Source organism: Humulus lupulus, chromosome 9 (genome assembly GCF_963169125.1).
Source record: "Humulus lupulus chromosome 9, drHumLupu1.1, whole genome shotgun sequence".
Classification (NCBI taxonomy): Eukaryota; Viridiplantae; Streptophyta; class Magnoliopsida; order Rosales; family Cannabaceae; genus Humulus; species Humulus lupulus.
In genome coordinates, this window is record NC_084801.1 from 138,843,050 (window position 1) to 138,859,838 (window position 16,789).

Sequence of the window (16,789 nt, forward strand, 5' to 3'; positions counted from 1 at the left end):
TTTGGGAGAATGTGGAAATATGTCGTTTTAGACTGTTGGTCTTATGGCTAGGGAAGTGTTTTAGAAAGAAGGATTTAGTCATCTCCTCCCATGTTCCATTAGACCTAGGTCTCAAAGAGTATAACCAGCTTTTGGCTTTGTCCTTCAAGGAGAAAGGGAAGAACTTCAATCGCACAACATCGGCATTTTCGGCTCGGTTATAGAATGTGGCTACTACCTCCTCGAATTCTCTGATATGCACGTATGGGCTTTCATTTTCCATTCCATGAAACGTGGGCAAGAGTTGAATCATGCCAGGTTTAAAATCTAATGCGGACATATCAGGAGGGAAGATAATGCATGAAGGTGTGTAAGTGCGAGTGGGATGGAGGTAGTCATTGAGAGTTATTGGTTGGATGTCATCATTGCGAGCCATTGCGATGGGTTATTATCAGCGAAAGTTTATGGAGAAGCAGGATTGGTGGAAGGAGTTCTGGTAGGAGTGGCAGATGAATTGGAAGAAGTGTCACTGGAAGTTTCGTGATGATTCATCCACTCTCGGAAATCAGAATTAGATTTATTTTATGTCTTTATTATTTTATTTTTTTGATTTTATTTTTTGTTAAACTTTTTCCCAGGTAGATTTGGAGGTTTTCGGGTGATCTCCAACGCCTTACTAGAACTCCCCGAGGTTACTAAGTAAGTATGGTGGATCACAAGTCAACCTTTTCAACCAAACAACCTTTAAGCAGAGTGAAATTTCTTATTTTGACAGAACAAGCTTGGTTTTCTTATAGTAAGAAGTTCAACAATGTAATAGTGCAAAGGTAGATGCTTGAAATGTTCCCAGGCCGATTGGGAAGGTTGTCAAGGTACCGCTTTAGACCCACACTTGCCTAGACAGAACTCCCCGAGGTTCCCAGGTAAGTGTGGAGGGTAATGCTATTACAAACCTTATTTAACAACCAATCTTTCTAGACAGAACAATATTGGTTTTTACCATTTGTAATATTACACAATTGTTCCTAATACTAAGCGTTTTATAATTGAAATGTTATGAACAATTTTATGTTGTTTTTTTTTGTTTGAAAAACCTAAATTCTAAGGAAAACTAAGGCAAAGGAAAAGAAAAACATAAACTAAGCAACAAAATAAAAAACACAAAAATAAAATAAAGAAAAGAAAATTAAAGTGAAGATAAAATAACAAGCTTAATCTTTTTTTTTTTCTACAAATATTTATTTAACTAAAAAAAACAGAAAAAAAAAGAAAGATTAATAAAACTATAATTAAAAAGAGAGAAAAAAATTATATAAGTTATATATATATATATATATATCTATATAATGTTTTTTTTTTGTTTTTTTTTTGGTATCCGAAAAGTAGAGAAAAAAAATTGAGAAATTAATATATATAATAAATAAATATATATGTATTTTTTTTGACGTTTTTTTATATGTATACTTATATATGTGTAGTTTTATTTTTATTTTTGTCTTACCAAAAAAAAGAAAGGAAGAAAGAAAAAGAATATATATATATAAATAACTATTTTTTTTATGATTTTTTTAATAGTAATAATCAATTTAACTAAAAATTAGTAAATAAAAAAACAAAAATAAAAACTATACTACTACAATATTTACACCAACAAAAATACAAACAAGGTTACTAACATTTTTGGTAGAAATTTCACTAAACCTTTGAAAACTACATCACCGGCAACGGCGCCAAAATTTGTTTAACGCCCAAAATGTGACTACCACTAAGCGGTAGTTGTAGTAAGATCGGGCGGTCGATCCATAATGAGGTAACCTAAAATCAAAAGATTAGTAGAAAATAACACAAAAAGTTAGTAACAAGAAATAAATAAAATTGTAAATGAAGAGTGGTTTGAGATTTTGGTATTGTCTTTTTGATAAAGTGATAAAATGAGATAAGTGAAATAAATGTAAGATGTAATCAAGAGTTTGAGAAAATGAAAGGTTTCAAGAATCATCCATATGCTTATTTAGTTACTTGGTTACTTGATTTATAAAAATACACAAGTAAATAGTTTACATCCCAACATTTACTTGGAAAATCTAACATGAAAGTCCATATTCTTGTCTAACAAAAGTTCATTTGAGTTATAAAGTTCTTTACTTTAAAAGCACAATGTTAATCTTATGAAAAATCTAAAAATGAAAAAAAAAAAAACCAAAGGTAATAATGCAATAGAAGATTAGACATAAAATTAGGTATCAATATTACTTTTACTAATTAGAAGTACATAGAAAAATCATGACTAATCATATATACTATTAGCATAAGTAAATAAAGATAGAGATGAAAGAACATAAATAACTCAAAAAATTTACATTAAGAACATAGTAAATCAAAGTAGCAAAATAACATCACTAGCATATGGAATCATCCCTAACCTTCCTAGGAAGATTAGGCCATTATGCTCATGATTCTCACAAAAAATCTAAGAATAAAGTGAGTAGAAATTTTGTTATAGTTTCTAAACTCTAAAAATTACATCCATATTGTGAAGAAAGAGTCCCTATTTATAGAAGAAGAAAATGACTAAAAAGAAATTAAACAACAAAATGGGGTTTACAAAATAAATCTGAAATATTAATAATAAAATATGATTTTGAAAAATCAAATCTTATTATTAATATTACCTTAGCTATTTTGGTGTATGGTCAAAATGTTCTTTTTCAAAAATACTAAAAAAGATGAGCTTTAAAGCTCATAATGGAAATTTTGCAAGGCCCAATACCCACAAAATATGGGTTGAATGTGGCTGGTGGCTAACGTGGGCTTTGACCCATTTCCAGCCAATGAGGAGGTGACACGTAGGCGGGCTGCTGAGAAATTGGGCTCTTTGGGCCGAATTGATGCTAGAGCTATTTTGCTTTGCTGAAAGGTGCATGGCTGAAGGAAGGGACTTGGGCCTGCGTTGGGCTTGCTAAAAAGAAATGTTGGGATGCATTTGGGCTGTTGAAGGCTTGGCGTGATTTCAAGGTTGATGTGTGCTGGAGGGAAGAGAAGGAAAAGCTAGCCACGTTGGAGTGAAGCTGAAGGAAATGGAGGGCAGGTGCGGACGCGTGGCGTGAGGCGAGTGGCTGGCAGGCTGGCAGCGTCAGGTGGCTTGTAGGCTCGGCGGCTGTAGGCTCGGCTCGGCTCGGCTTCAGTGGCTAAGGAGGAAATTGGGCCTGGGCTTCTCCTTCAGTTGGGCTTTAGTCTCAAGAATACCATTTTATCTTCTCTTTTTTGTCAATTTTAACTATTTCTTTTTTCTATCTTTTTATCATTGTCCAAATGCAAATTATTTCCTGAAAATTAAACATAAATTAAATAAAAAATTAATATTTTCAATTAAAGCAAGTATTACAATAAATTAATGAAAATATTAATTAAAACTTAACTTATTTTACACTTTAAAACTAATGAATTTGCATTTTTGAATACTAATCAAGAACAGAGCTCAAAATGAGTTCATAGAAGAGTACACGTCAGAGGAGCTCATCATAGAAGAGCAGAGCCCAGAATAAGCTCATCAAAGAGAAGAGCTAGCATGAGTTTATTTGTAGAGCAGAGTTTGGTAGAACTTGTTTGAATTGACGAGCTCTGATCTCAAAGTGATTGAACAAATTGATGAGCTCTAGTCTCAAAGTGATTGAACAAATTGATGAGCACTGAGCTCATAGAGATTGAATAAATTGATGAGTTCTAAGTTCAAAATGATTGAATAGATTAATGAGTCTTGAGTTCAAAGTAGATGGATCGTGCGAAGAGCTTAAGGTTGAAGCTGAGTGAAAGGATCGATGAGCATTTGAGCCCATAATACAAAGAAGAGAAAAAAACATGAAGAAAATTAGTGAAATCGTACACATGGACCAATCACAATAAACTTCTCTAACCTTATTCTTTATTGTTTTTCTATAAATAGTAAAAGATGGGTCAAATTTGGAGACTTGGACTTTAGTTCAATTAAAATTTGAATATATTGAGCATTGAGTGAAAGAGTATTGTGCTAGCTTAAATATCGGAGTGTGTTTTGCTGTACACCTATTTTGTTCTCTGAACACATTCATGCCATTGAAAATGTGTATGATTAAGATGATTTTCATTAACGAAGTAAAGTGCATTGACTTTATAGTTAAAGGAAATCAGTTAAAAGTTTTGAGGTAGATTTTGACCCAAATAATTGGTGCAAGCTAGATCAAAAAGCCAAGATCTATCATCTATTTATGAAAATTTTCTTCAAGAAACGTGTTCTTCAAGAATATCAATTGTTGAGAAATCTCTGTCGAAGTTTCTGTAGAAGACCGTGAATGGTAAATAAATTTGGCCACGCTATAATCAGGTGCTTCGATTCTCACTTATTTTATGAAGTTGATTTGAACATATATGAAGTTGATATGCTCTCAGATGATGGTTGAAATGACATGGGCATCTATGCTAATTCACAAGGCAAATATTATTGATGATCTTGTTCGATTAAATAAGTGAGATTTGAATTGGAAGGTTTTCCTCTAAATGGATATGCTCGGATATGTGCAGTAAGCTATCTTTGGATATGTTTGAATTGGAATGTTTTCCTTTGAATGAGGGCTTATTTGTTATCTTTGGATGAGCATAATTTTCATGGAATTTTGCTCGTAGGCGTAAGCTAATTTACTTGGTAGTTATTGATTTGATAAATAAGCTAGCTTGAGCATATATTGCAATTGTGGTGTATGCCATATGTTTGATGAAAGTCCCAATCGAAAAGAATGAGAGGAATGTTAATTTATGACGTGATCAGGTTTTTAACTCTTTACCTATTAATAAAGAATGATTTGTATATACATATACATTCTATAATGATTTGAATGACTTAAATATATGATGAAGTATATGAATTGATTGGCTTGGATATGATCTACCGTAGAGGTTGTGAATGGGATTTTGAAGTTTGATCATTGCTTTATTCATGCAAAGCAATGTCCACTCGACAAGCAAGTGGTAGAGATTAGAAAACTCAATGTCCGTAGATGATCAGAATTATTACAATTGTTGAGGCAATAAGTTTATATTCTCTTTATATGATGTAGAAAGTTTAGTACAGCTTTTTTGGAAAACCAATATTGCTTTTTTGGAAAATCAATAATGAATTATATGAATAGAATTTATGGATATGACTCCGATAAGTCATGAAGTAAAGAGATTGTTGCCTTTATATGTGGTTTGAAGTCCATCTGATTTGGTCAAATTAAATGCTTTTCTGTCTCTATGAGAAGAAATAATTCAATTATGGGATTTGATTATGTAATGTAAGTGACTTTAAAAATTCAAGATGTTTGTAAGAAAGTCATCACAAATTACTATAAATCGTTGGATGAATGGACCTTGTAGAAAGTGATTAGTTTGAATATTAGAACCAGGTTATATGGTAATACCGTATGATATTAAAGTGCACATAACCTGCTTGATTATTACATAATATAATTTGGTTGGACTAGGTGGATAGTGCAATGTCTCTTATTACTTAAGACATTACATAGAAAAGGAGCTCCAAGTGAGCTCATTGAAGAGAAGAGCTCACTTGAGTTTATTTCAAGAAGTGAGAAAATGCTCTTATAAAAATAGCTCACTTGAGCTCATTGTAGAACGAACAGCTGAGAATGTGCTTTTAGAAGAGAATAACTCATTTGAGCTCATTTTAGAAAGAAGAGCTCAAAATACGCTCTTAAAAGAGAAGAGCTCACTTGAGCTTGTGGTAGAATGAAGAGCTTAAACATACGCTCTTGGAGGAGAAGAGCTCACTTGACCTTTGAGCTCTGCACGAACAAAGAGCTCAAAGCTCTGCACAAACAAAGAACTCTAAGCTTGGCACGAACGAAGAGCTCAAAGCTTTGTATGAACGAAGAGGTCAATGCTCTTAATAAATGAATAGCTTGATGTTCTGTATGAATGCAAAGCTAACTTGACCTCATTGCAGAAAGAAGAGCTTAGAATGCACTCTTAGAAGAGAAGTGCTTAGAATACGCTCTTAAATGAGAATAACTCACTCGAGCTCATTATAGAATAAAGAGCTTAAAATATGCTCATATTCGAAATAACGTATATAGCTGGAGTTGGTTGACTTGACGGTCCAAAGAGAGAGAATCAAAGTTATGCTACATATGCTAGTAGATGAAAAGCAAAGACAACACACTTATCAGTATATTATAAGCAGGGTCTATGATTAAACGACTGATGATTACCTTTAGAGATGCAGAGATAATGAATGATTGCCCTCAAAGGCACAGAGATGACACACTCTATCTTTAGAGGTGCAAATGATGAATGATTGAATGATAAATAACACTCTTAAAGGTCTAGAGAACGATACACTCTGCTCGTAGAGGCATTGAGAATAAGTTGCACTCTTAAAGGTGCAGAGAACGACACACTCTGCTCCTAGAGGCGTTGAGAATAAGTTGTACTCTTAAAGGTGCACAGAACGACACACTCTGCCCTTAGAGGTGCAAAAGATGAATGATTGAAAGAATGATGATCTCCTTAGAGGCGCAGAGAACGATACACTCTGCTCTCACGGGTGATGAAAATGAATGATTGAAAGATTGATGATCTCCCTTAGAGGCTCAGAGAATGATACACTCTGCTCTCATGGGTGATGCAAATGAATGATTGCCCTCATAGGCGCAAAGAATGACACACTCGGACCTTAGAGGCGTAGAGAACAACACTCTCTGACCTTTAAGGCACAAAAGATGAATGATTACTATCGTAAGCGCAGAGAATGACACACTCTGCCCTTAGAAGCGCTGAAAATTAATGATAGATTGATAAACTGGACATTCTAAGGTGCAGGGAATGATAAAATCCTCACCTCACCGAATGATAAAAGCAATATAACTTTAATGAGAGGAATGATAAAACTCCGCTCTTATGATCTAGAAATGGTACGATTGAACAGTTACTCTGCCCTCAAAGGTGCAGAGATCGTACAAGTACGATTACTTTGCCCAGGGGCATAGAAACAATATGAGAATGAATGCTCTGCTCTTTTTTGGGCAAAGCCTTAGAAGATGGATAAAAGGCTTTGTCCAAAATGATGTGGATAAAATCTTGAAAGGATAGATCAAAGGTTCTATCCAAAACGAATGTGGACAACACCCCAAGGAGAAGATCGTGAGTATCAGTTAATATATTGGTTGAACGAAATCATTTTTTAGTAGACTAAAGGCAAAGGTAAAGCTTCTTGCTTATGCTAGTAGACGATAGGTAGAACATGTAGAAGCAGAACCAAGTTGTTTGACTCCAAATGCATTCCTTAGATGACATTTTCCATTAGTCAATTAATGAATGGGGGCATTTGTGGAGCCAAATTTATAAGTAAACGTAACATTAAAGTGCATCGTTTTCTGAAATTACGATAGCTAGATCAAGTTAGTTGAGAAGATGAAGTGTTATTAAAACGTCTTGAATGTTAATTCGCATAAGTACGTACTACGGTTGATATCATGACAAAAATTGGCAGTATAGCCACTATGCACTGTGCAAGGGCAGTTTGAATAGAAGAAGTGGTTAACTGACTGTAACATCCCAAATTCCCTAATATGGTTCAGTGCCTGGATTAGGGGGCCAGGAGGCAATAGTTGAGTTAATTATGTGTTAATATAGTATGACCATGTTATTATGTGTATTATATTATAATATGATTATGCTTTTCTGTTTAGAATTATTAAATATGTACGTGGGTCCGCTTCTTATAAGAAGGGCATTTTAGTAATTTGACCTGTTCAGGGGATAAATGCAAATATGTGTTTGTGTGATTGAGACCACATTATTATGTGGATATATTTGGGTTACTCAACGTGAGGCGATCCTGATGAGAAAGCTAGCAGAAAATTCACAACGGGGTTTAATACCCGGCTCGGGGTGAGCTTGGGGGTATTTTTAGTAGTTTAGTACATTACCGGGATTTAGCAGGTAATGGGAAATTATTTAGTGATCTTGTAAGAGTATTGAAAGTAATGGGAATTATAGGATGTAAATTGGGAGTAGCGGGGTATGAGACAAAAGACAAAATTTCCCATGGAAGCATGTGATGAATAGGCTAAGGGCAAAGGGTCAATTTGGTCATTTCTATCCAAGTATAGGACTTGGTGGGCTGGGAACTTCTTAGATGATTTAGGAAATTAAAGGAAGGAAAGTCTCAGCATCTCACTCTTTCTCTCTCCCTCATTTTCTCTCTATCTCATGAAGCTTGGGAAGAATTTCGGAGAAAAATGAAGAACAAAGCCTAGGAATTGAGGTATTGAGCTTGGGGAACTAGGAGATTAGCTCAAGGGGATCATCATATCAGAGGTAAGGGCTTGAATTCGAAACCTGTTCATGTTAATTTTGTGGTTTTGTCTAAAGCTTAAGTCCATGCATGCTTAGTAATTAGGAGGTTGAGTTTTGAGATTTGTTGATGAGTTTTAATCTAGTAATTAGCTAGGTTTTTGCTGTTGGAAAGGATTATGTTGATTATGGGATTGAATTGAAAGATTGGGATATAATTGGATTGTTTCTAGTTGGGTTTGGCTAAGGAAAAAACCCAGAAACTCTGGGTTCGAAGGGCTGCGTCGCGGCTCTGTTCTTGGTGTGTTGCGGCCCTCTAAGGGAAAAATGGGAGTCAGGTTGGCTTAGAGGCGAGGGCAGGCCGCGGCGCCACAAGGGATGGGCCGTGGTGTGTGTCTGGTTTTTGGGGAGGGCGAGCCTCTGATTAGAGGCGGGTTGCAGCATGGAATCATGGGGCCGCGACCCTTAAGGGGATTTTTGGCCCTGAGAAGGTTTTCAGTTCGGGAACTTAACCTTTTGGGCTCGGGATTGATTCTACTTCCGTGTTAGGTGGATTTCGATGTCCCAGAGGCTAGGACTTGGTCTGGAAGCTTTTATTCCCTCGTTGTTGATGGAATTCCTTATTATGGTTGTGACTAGGTCAACGCTAAGGGCTCGAATCAGGGATAGTACTCAAGGGGGCGTCGCTAGTAACTTGCATTTGGACTGAAGGTAAGAAAACTGCACCTAGTATGTGAATGTGTGATTAGGGATTAGCCCAATGGCTAAATATATACATGGTTAAGGCTTTAGCCCTGTTAATGAGCATGATTATAATTATGTTTGTGAATGTCTGGTTAAGTACACTGGAATGCGCACAATTATGATTATGCCTATGATTGTTGCCTGAGTGTATTATAATACATTGTATCTATAGGTGTGAATGTTAAATGAAATATGTGATTGTTTGTTGTAACTAGAAAGCTCGATTTATAAACCAGGGGATTATTAGGATGTGAATTGGAGATCGACTTATTAGTCGAAGGTTCACTAAATTCTAAGAGACTCATCTTATAAGCTGAGGATCTTAAGCTTGGACTTATAAGTCGGGGGTTTGTGAGGCTCGATTTATGAGTCGAGGATTAGTAGGACTCAACTTATAAGCTGAGGTTGGCATTATGCACATGGAGTGTAGGCCACCATGGCTGGGCCACCCTGGGAGTGCAACACGCACTTGACTGGCTCGGATGCCAAACAAATGGAAAGATAGTGCGACACACACTTGTGCAACTCTATGGTTACCAATTTGTATAACAAGTACACCAGATTCAGTTATTACTGTTTGGCAGATATATTACTCTGTGAATTGTTTAATATGTTTTCTTGCTGAGTCTTTTGGCTCACGGATGCTTTGTGGTGCAGGTAAAGGTAAAGAGAAGCTCAACCAGCCATGAGTCAGAGGGCGTTAGCAGTGACATGTACATATGCAGTCCGCTCGGCCACCATGGCCGAGATTCTTAAGGAAGTTAGGGTTGTACCCACCTTTTGCTGCCTAGGTCAGCCTACTATGTAATTTGGATGTTGTAACCATTTTTTTTAAAACTAATGTTTTTGGGATCCCGTGTAAAGAATATGTTTTTGGGTTTAATGAAATGGTTATGACTTGATCAAAATTTTACATACCTAAACCTTTTGTAGCTTAATCACATGTTTATTCCAAATGACTTGTTTAAACACACTTGGTAACGAACCCTAATTAGCAGGGTGTTATACTGACCAGGGGCAATATTCTTCTCTGCAGCTTGAGAAAGCCTCATATTAGATGCAATATTATGCTCCTATCCTAGAATGGAGGCCAAACTTTTCCTAGTTGAAAGCAAAAACAATGCATGTTAACCTCTGATCGGTACCTTATGAGCTCAAAATGATAGTTGAAGATAAGGAATTTTCAAAGAATAAGGTGTTGGGGTTTTATGCCCTAATTAAAATCAAATTTCTTTGTAATCTCATTTATTATCAATAAAAGAATAGAAATCATTTTTTGACTTGGTCAATCACTTTGCTCACATGTTTTATTTTCATGATTATTTGTTTAATATAAACATCTATTAAATCCCGAGCATATAACCAATCGTATTTATAGTGACGTAATCACAGTAGAATATAAATATGATTATATGTTCAAAATAAGTTAGTCCTAAGATTAGTCAGCGCACATGATTTACACTGACTTGCCAATCTACGATATGATCTACTTACACATTATGGTGTTATGTTCTTTCCAGAACATTAGCAAAGTAGATAAGATCGGATGCATTTGTTACATCGGACATGACCGATATTGACAATTGTTAAGATAAGTAAAAATACCATTATTATCTATTCTAGTCATATCATATAGTTGACCATATGCCAATTCAATCTCAATTTTGAGTGGTTAGTATTCTAACTTATTGTATTATTTGAGTTCTTTGACTTGTTCGTTACCAGCTTACTCTACGGACTAACCCATACTTACATCTTGGGAACTCGGTAGTATAATTGAGTAGGAGTGTTAATCATAGATTTGAACATCTATAGCTTCTGATGAAGAAGTGAAACGATGGTTTCCTTTTAGTTTGGTTCAAGGTGTTAAATGATAGAGATCTCATTTCAGTAATTAAATTAGTTTACTGAAATATCATTTACAAGGAACTAAGTGTTTTAATGATAAAATACAATGAGTAGTAAAACGGTATTTTAGTCCCATCTCATTGTAGACCGTCCATAGAGGATTGAGTGAAAATTATGGTTGTAACAATGGATAATTAATAGCGTATCTATATTTGTTATAGAGCGTTCTATGAATTCAAAAGTGCAATTCCGAGACTATAGTGGAGTCACGGGGAATTAATAAGTTAGTCAATTTATTTGTTAGATTTATGATAACTTATTGGAGCTTGATTTCATAGGCCCATGGTCTCCATTGTACCTTGGATAAAATCATCCAGATAGTCTCAATTAATTGATTTAATTATCAAAGTTGACCAGGTCAATTTTGGATAGTTTCACAGAGTTATGTAATTTTGAGAAGAAAAGAACAATTAGGGCAGATTTATTAATTAAGATAAATTGGTATTTAAATTAATAAATAAGTTTAAATTAAGGTTCAAATTATAAATAATTAATTTGATAACGGATTTAAATAATTATTTAATTAATTAAATCAATAGAAAATAATACAAGCCTTGATTTTAAGTCCAATGAGCTTATAATCAAATGGGAAATTTCATGGGCCTAAAGCCCATGATAAATTTGACCTAGGGCTGTTAATTGACTATTATTTTATTGATTTTTTAATTAAATTAAATGACCTAATTGAGTCTATAAAATGAGTGCTTAGAGAAAATCTAAACATAAGTTTAATCACTGGTTTTCTGATAGTTTTAGATTCTCTCTAAACACAAGTCATTTTCTAACCCTCTTTGTTATTTTCTCTTCTTCTCTTTGTTATTTTCTCTTCTTCTCTCTGTATCTATCTCATGTGTTGAGAATTGCCCACACTAGTCTAGGTGATTCTAAGGATACATTGCAAGTCTGTGAAGAAATTAGAAGAACGGTTCAGTTTCTTGATAATACTCTGCGACAGAAAGGATACAAGAGTTAGAGAAACTGAAGGGATGACTCTTTCATTCCGCTGCGTATATTGTAAGTATTCGTATCTTTGTTTCTCTTTGAATTCAATTTTAGAAACATGTTCTAGGTTATCTCATATTAATTTGTTTAATATTAGATCTACATAAAGTTTTTTCTAACATAAGGAACTTATGGGAATGATGAAGAAGAAGAAACAAAAACTGGGGCAAGAGAATTTCAAAATTGGGAAAATGATTTTTGAAAATGAATATGCACATAAATGAGAAGACATAATGGTAAAGTGATTGGAAATGGGGAGATTTTCCCAAGTGATTGGACTGGAAGTAGACGAAAATTAAATGCATTATAACGGTTGGAGCGAATATTGTGAAAACACTCAAGCAAGAGAGTATAGAGGTCAGAAATTGTCTTCGGAATGATGCTCATCACAACATAACTAAAGACGAGGGGCAATTGTAAGGGAATGATTTTTCCCAATAAAATAGGTGATATAAATTAAGTAAAACACACAATTTTATTTAATAGCTTGAGAAGAGCTCCAAATGAGCGCATCGTAGAGTAGAGCTCCAAATGAACGCATCGCAGAGTAGAGCTCAAAACGAGCCCATTGCAGAGCAAAACTCAAAAGAGCTCATCGCAAAGATGATCTCAAATGAGCTCATCATCAGAAGAGCAGAGCTCAGAATGATCTCATAGAAGAACACAACTTAGAGGAGTTCATCTTAGAAGAGTAGAGCCCAAAATAAGCTAATCAAAGAGAAGAGCTAGTGTGGGCTTATTTGTAGAGTAGAGTTCAGTAGAACTTGTTTGAATTAGCGAGCTTTGAGCTCAAAGTGATTGAACAGATTGATGAACACTGAGCTCATAGAGTTTGAATAGATTGATGAGCTCTAAGTTCAAAGTGATTGAATAGATTAATGAGCCTTGAGCTCAAAGTAGATGAATCGCGCGAAGAGCTTAAGGTTGAAGCTGAGCGAAAGAATCGATGAGCATTTGAGTTCATAATACGAAGAAGAGAAAAAGGCAAGAAGAAAGTTAGTAAAGTCAGACACGTGGACCAATCACGATAAACTTCTCTAACCTTATTTTTTGTTGTTTTTCTATAAATAGTAGAAGATGGACCAAATTTGGGGACCTTGGACTTTAGTTCAATCAAAGTTTGAATAGATTGAGGATTAAGTAAGAGAGCATTATGCAGACTTAAGCATCGAAATGTATTTTACAGGTACACACATTTTGTTCTCTCCACTCATTCAAACGAAGAACACATTCATGTCGTTGACCATGCCAACGGAATGTGTATGATTCAGGTGATCTTTATCAATGAAGTAAAGTGCATTAACTTTATAATTAAACAAAATGTGAGAGAAGATTTTGACCAAACACAGTTTATATAATTATAAGGTAATTCCAAATTCCAAATTCGTCTCATGTATGGTGCATAGAAACAAAAGTACAAAATAAATAAATGAGAGTGTCATTAAAAAAAGAAAGAATAATATGTAGATTAGGTTTCTATTTGTAGTCAATAGTTTTAACTGTAGGAATATTTCTATGTTCTTATATATTATATATATGACAAAAAGAATTAATGAAAGTAAGACAGTTGAAATATTCTTTTTGGCATTTAACTATGGTTAAAATTGATTCTCAAAAGAGGAATCTAGTGAACATATTCTCCTATTAATAAAATTATTTAGTAACGCGTGTCTTCGCTAACTTATAGTATGCGTAATGGACCAAGCACATGATGCTTGGAAAGAAGGAATGGAGGCACGCCGTTATGTTTTTTTTAATATTTAAATTTGTTCATGTATATTTACATTTGATCTATTTTTTTAATATTTTATAGATTCTTGCTAATATATCCCCACTAAGTTTTTTTTTTATGTAAATTTTGGTATTTTGCCCCCTCATCTTTATATATATATATATGACAATTTTCATGTAGGGGCTTCACTTTAAGCCCTACCAATAGGATTCTCAGTGTTTCTCAACCCGTGAACAGTTTTCGGCGCGAATTTTTTTATGACCGTATATATTGTAGCTATTTAGAGCATCCTGCAAAGTTTCAGAAAATTCCGAATAGTTTACAGTACCGAAAACTATATTCAAACATGTTGATTTCCACGTGCATAAAAAAAATTAGTCACGCGTGCAACAACATGTTTGAACCAAGTTTTCGGTACTGTAAACTATTTAGAATTTTTTGAAAATCTCACTGATGCTCTAAATAGGTACAATATACACGGTCATAAAAAAAGTCGCGCCGAAAACTGTTCACTGGTCGAGAAACACTGAGAGCCCTCAGTAGGGCTCTTTTTGAAGGTCCTACCAAAGAAATTTCCTATATATATATATATGTGTGTGAGAATTCTCCTATAGGGGCTTTACTTTAAGCCCTACCGGTAGGGCTCTCAGTGTTTACAACCCGTGAACAGTTTTCGCGCGCGATTTTTTTTATGACCGTGTATATTGTAGCTATTTAGAGCATCTTGCAAATTTTCAGAAAATTCTGAATAGTTTACAGTACCGAAAACTAGGTTCAAACATGTTGTTGCACGCGTGACTAATTTTTTTTATGCGCGTGGAAAACAACATGTTTGAACCTAGTTTTCGGTACTGTAAACTATTCGAAATTTTCTGAAAATTTGCAAGATACTCTAAATAGCTACAATATACACGGTCATAAAAAAAAAAATCGCGCGGAAAACTATTCACGGGTCAAGAAATACTGAGAGCCCTACCGGTAGGGCTTAAAGTGAAGCCCCTATAGAAGAATTGTACTATATAAATATATATATATATAGGAAATTTCTTTGGTAGGGCCTTCAAAAAGAGCCCTACTGTAGGGCTCTCAGTGTTTCTCGACAAGTGAATAGTTTTCGGCGCGACTTTTTTTTATGACCGTGTATATTGTAGCTATTTAGAGCATCAGTGCGATTTTCAGAAAATTCCGAATAGTTTACAGTACCGAAAACTTGGTTCAAACATGTTGTTGCACGCGTGACTAATTTTTTTTATGCGCGTGGAAATCAACATGTTTGAACCTAGTTTTCGGTACTGTAAACTATTCGGAATTTTCTGAAAATTTGCAAGATGCTCTAAATAAATACAATATACACGGTCATAAAAAAAAGTCGCTCGGAAAACTATTCACGGGTCAAGAAACACTGAGAGCCCTACCGGTAGGGCTTAAAGTGAAGCCCCTATAGAAGAATTGTACTATATATATATAGGAAATTTCTTTGGTAGAGCCTTCAAAAAGAGCCCTACCGTAGGACTCTCAGTGTTTCTCGACTAGTGAACAGTTTTTTGGCGCGACTTTTTTTTTATGACCGTGTATATTGTAGCTATTTAGAGCATCAGTACGATTTTCAGAAAATTCCAAATAGTTTACCATACCGAAAACTTGGTTCAAACATGTTGTTGCACGTGTGACTAATTTTTTTTTATGCGCGTGGAAAGCAATATGTTTGAACCTAGTTTTCGGTACTGTAAACTATTCGGAATTTTCTGAAACTTTGCAAGATGCTCTAAATAGCTACAATATATACGGTCATAAAAAAAATTCGCGCCAAAAACTGTTCACGGGTCGAGAAATACTGAGAGCCCTACCGGTAGAGCTTAAAGTGAAGTTCCTACGTGAGAATTGTCCTATATATATATATATATATACTATTATATTTTCGTCGATATATAATCATTGTATTTTTACCCTTATGTAAAATTTTGAATCTTCCAATTATTAAAAAAAACATTTTTTAATAATTTTAATATAGCTAATATGTTGCATTGTAATTGCATTATAAAATATACAAGGAAAGAATTTTCATTCCACACCTATCACCCATTACGCATATTATGGGTCTTCCAGTTATTGAAATAAATTTCATTTTAATATAATTAATTTAATGAATGATTAAGATATACTTCCTGAAGAGATTCTTGCATCCAGTTATAAATATTCATATACATGAGGGTACATTTAATAAAAAATAATGAAAAGGTACATTTAATAAAAATATTACAAAATAAATAAAATATACCATTTCAAAACTCTTAATTCTTTTTATAAAATTACTTGTTTGGCATTGTTTTCAGTTTTTTGTTTTCAAAGTTGTATTCTCAGAATATTTTGATAACAAAAAACTATTTTTGTAGTTTTAAAAAAAAAAGAGGTGTTTGGTTAATGTTTTCTAAAAATAATTTTTTAGTTTTATTTTTTTTTTAATTTTAAATAAAAAATTAACAAATATATTTACAAAGAGAAAAATATTTTAAAAGTTTGTAATAAATAATGAGATAAAATAATTTGAAAAAAAATGATGAAAAATAAGAAGTGAGAAATTAAGGAGAGAAAATTTGAATAAATAAAAATTGAGAAGAGAGAAATTGATCCAAGAAAAAATGAGAGAGAATGTGATGAGAACGAAAGTGGAGATAGAGACGTAAGTAGAGGGAAAGTGATGAGAGAGGAAATAGGGAGAGAGAAAAAATGATGAGAGAGGAAATGAGGAGAGAGAAAGTGATGTGAGAGAAAGTGAAGAGAGAGAAACTAATGACAGAGAAAATGATGTGACAATAAATGATGTTAGATAATAATAATTAAAAAAGTGATGTGATAAAAAAAAAAGATAGACAAAAAAAATTTGAGAACAACAGAAAACAACTTTTTTTATGTTCTCAAAATTTTCTATTTTTTATAACTTTGTTTTTAAAAATTGTTTTTTGAAAACAACTCCAAACAACTCAACTTGTTTTCAAAAAACTGTTTTTAATTTTTAAAAACAAAAAACAGTTTTTTAGTTAAGGTGTCAAATACCCTTTTAGTTTTAGGAAGCTGTTGACACCGTTTTTCGTCAAC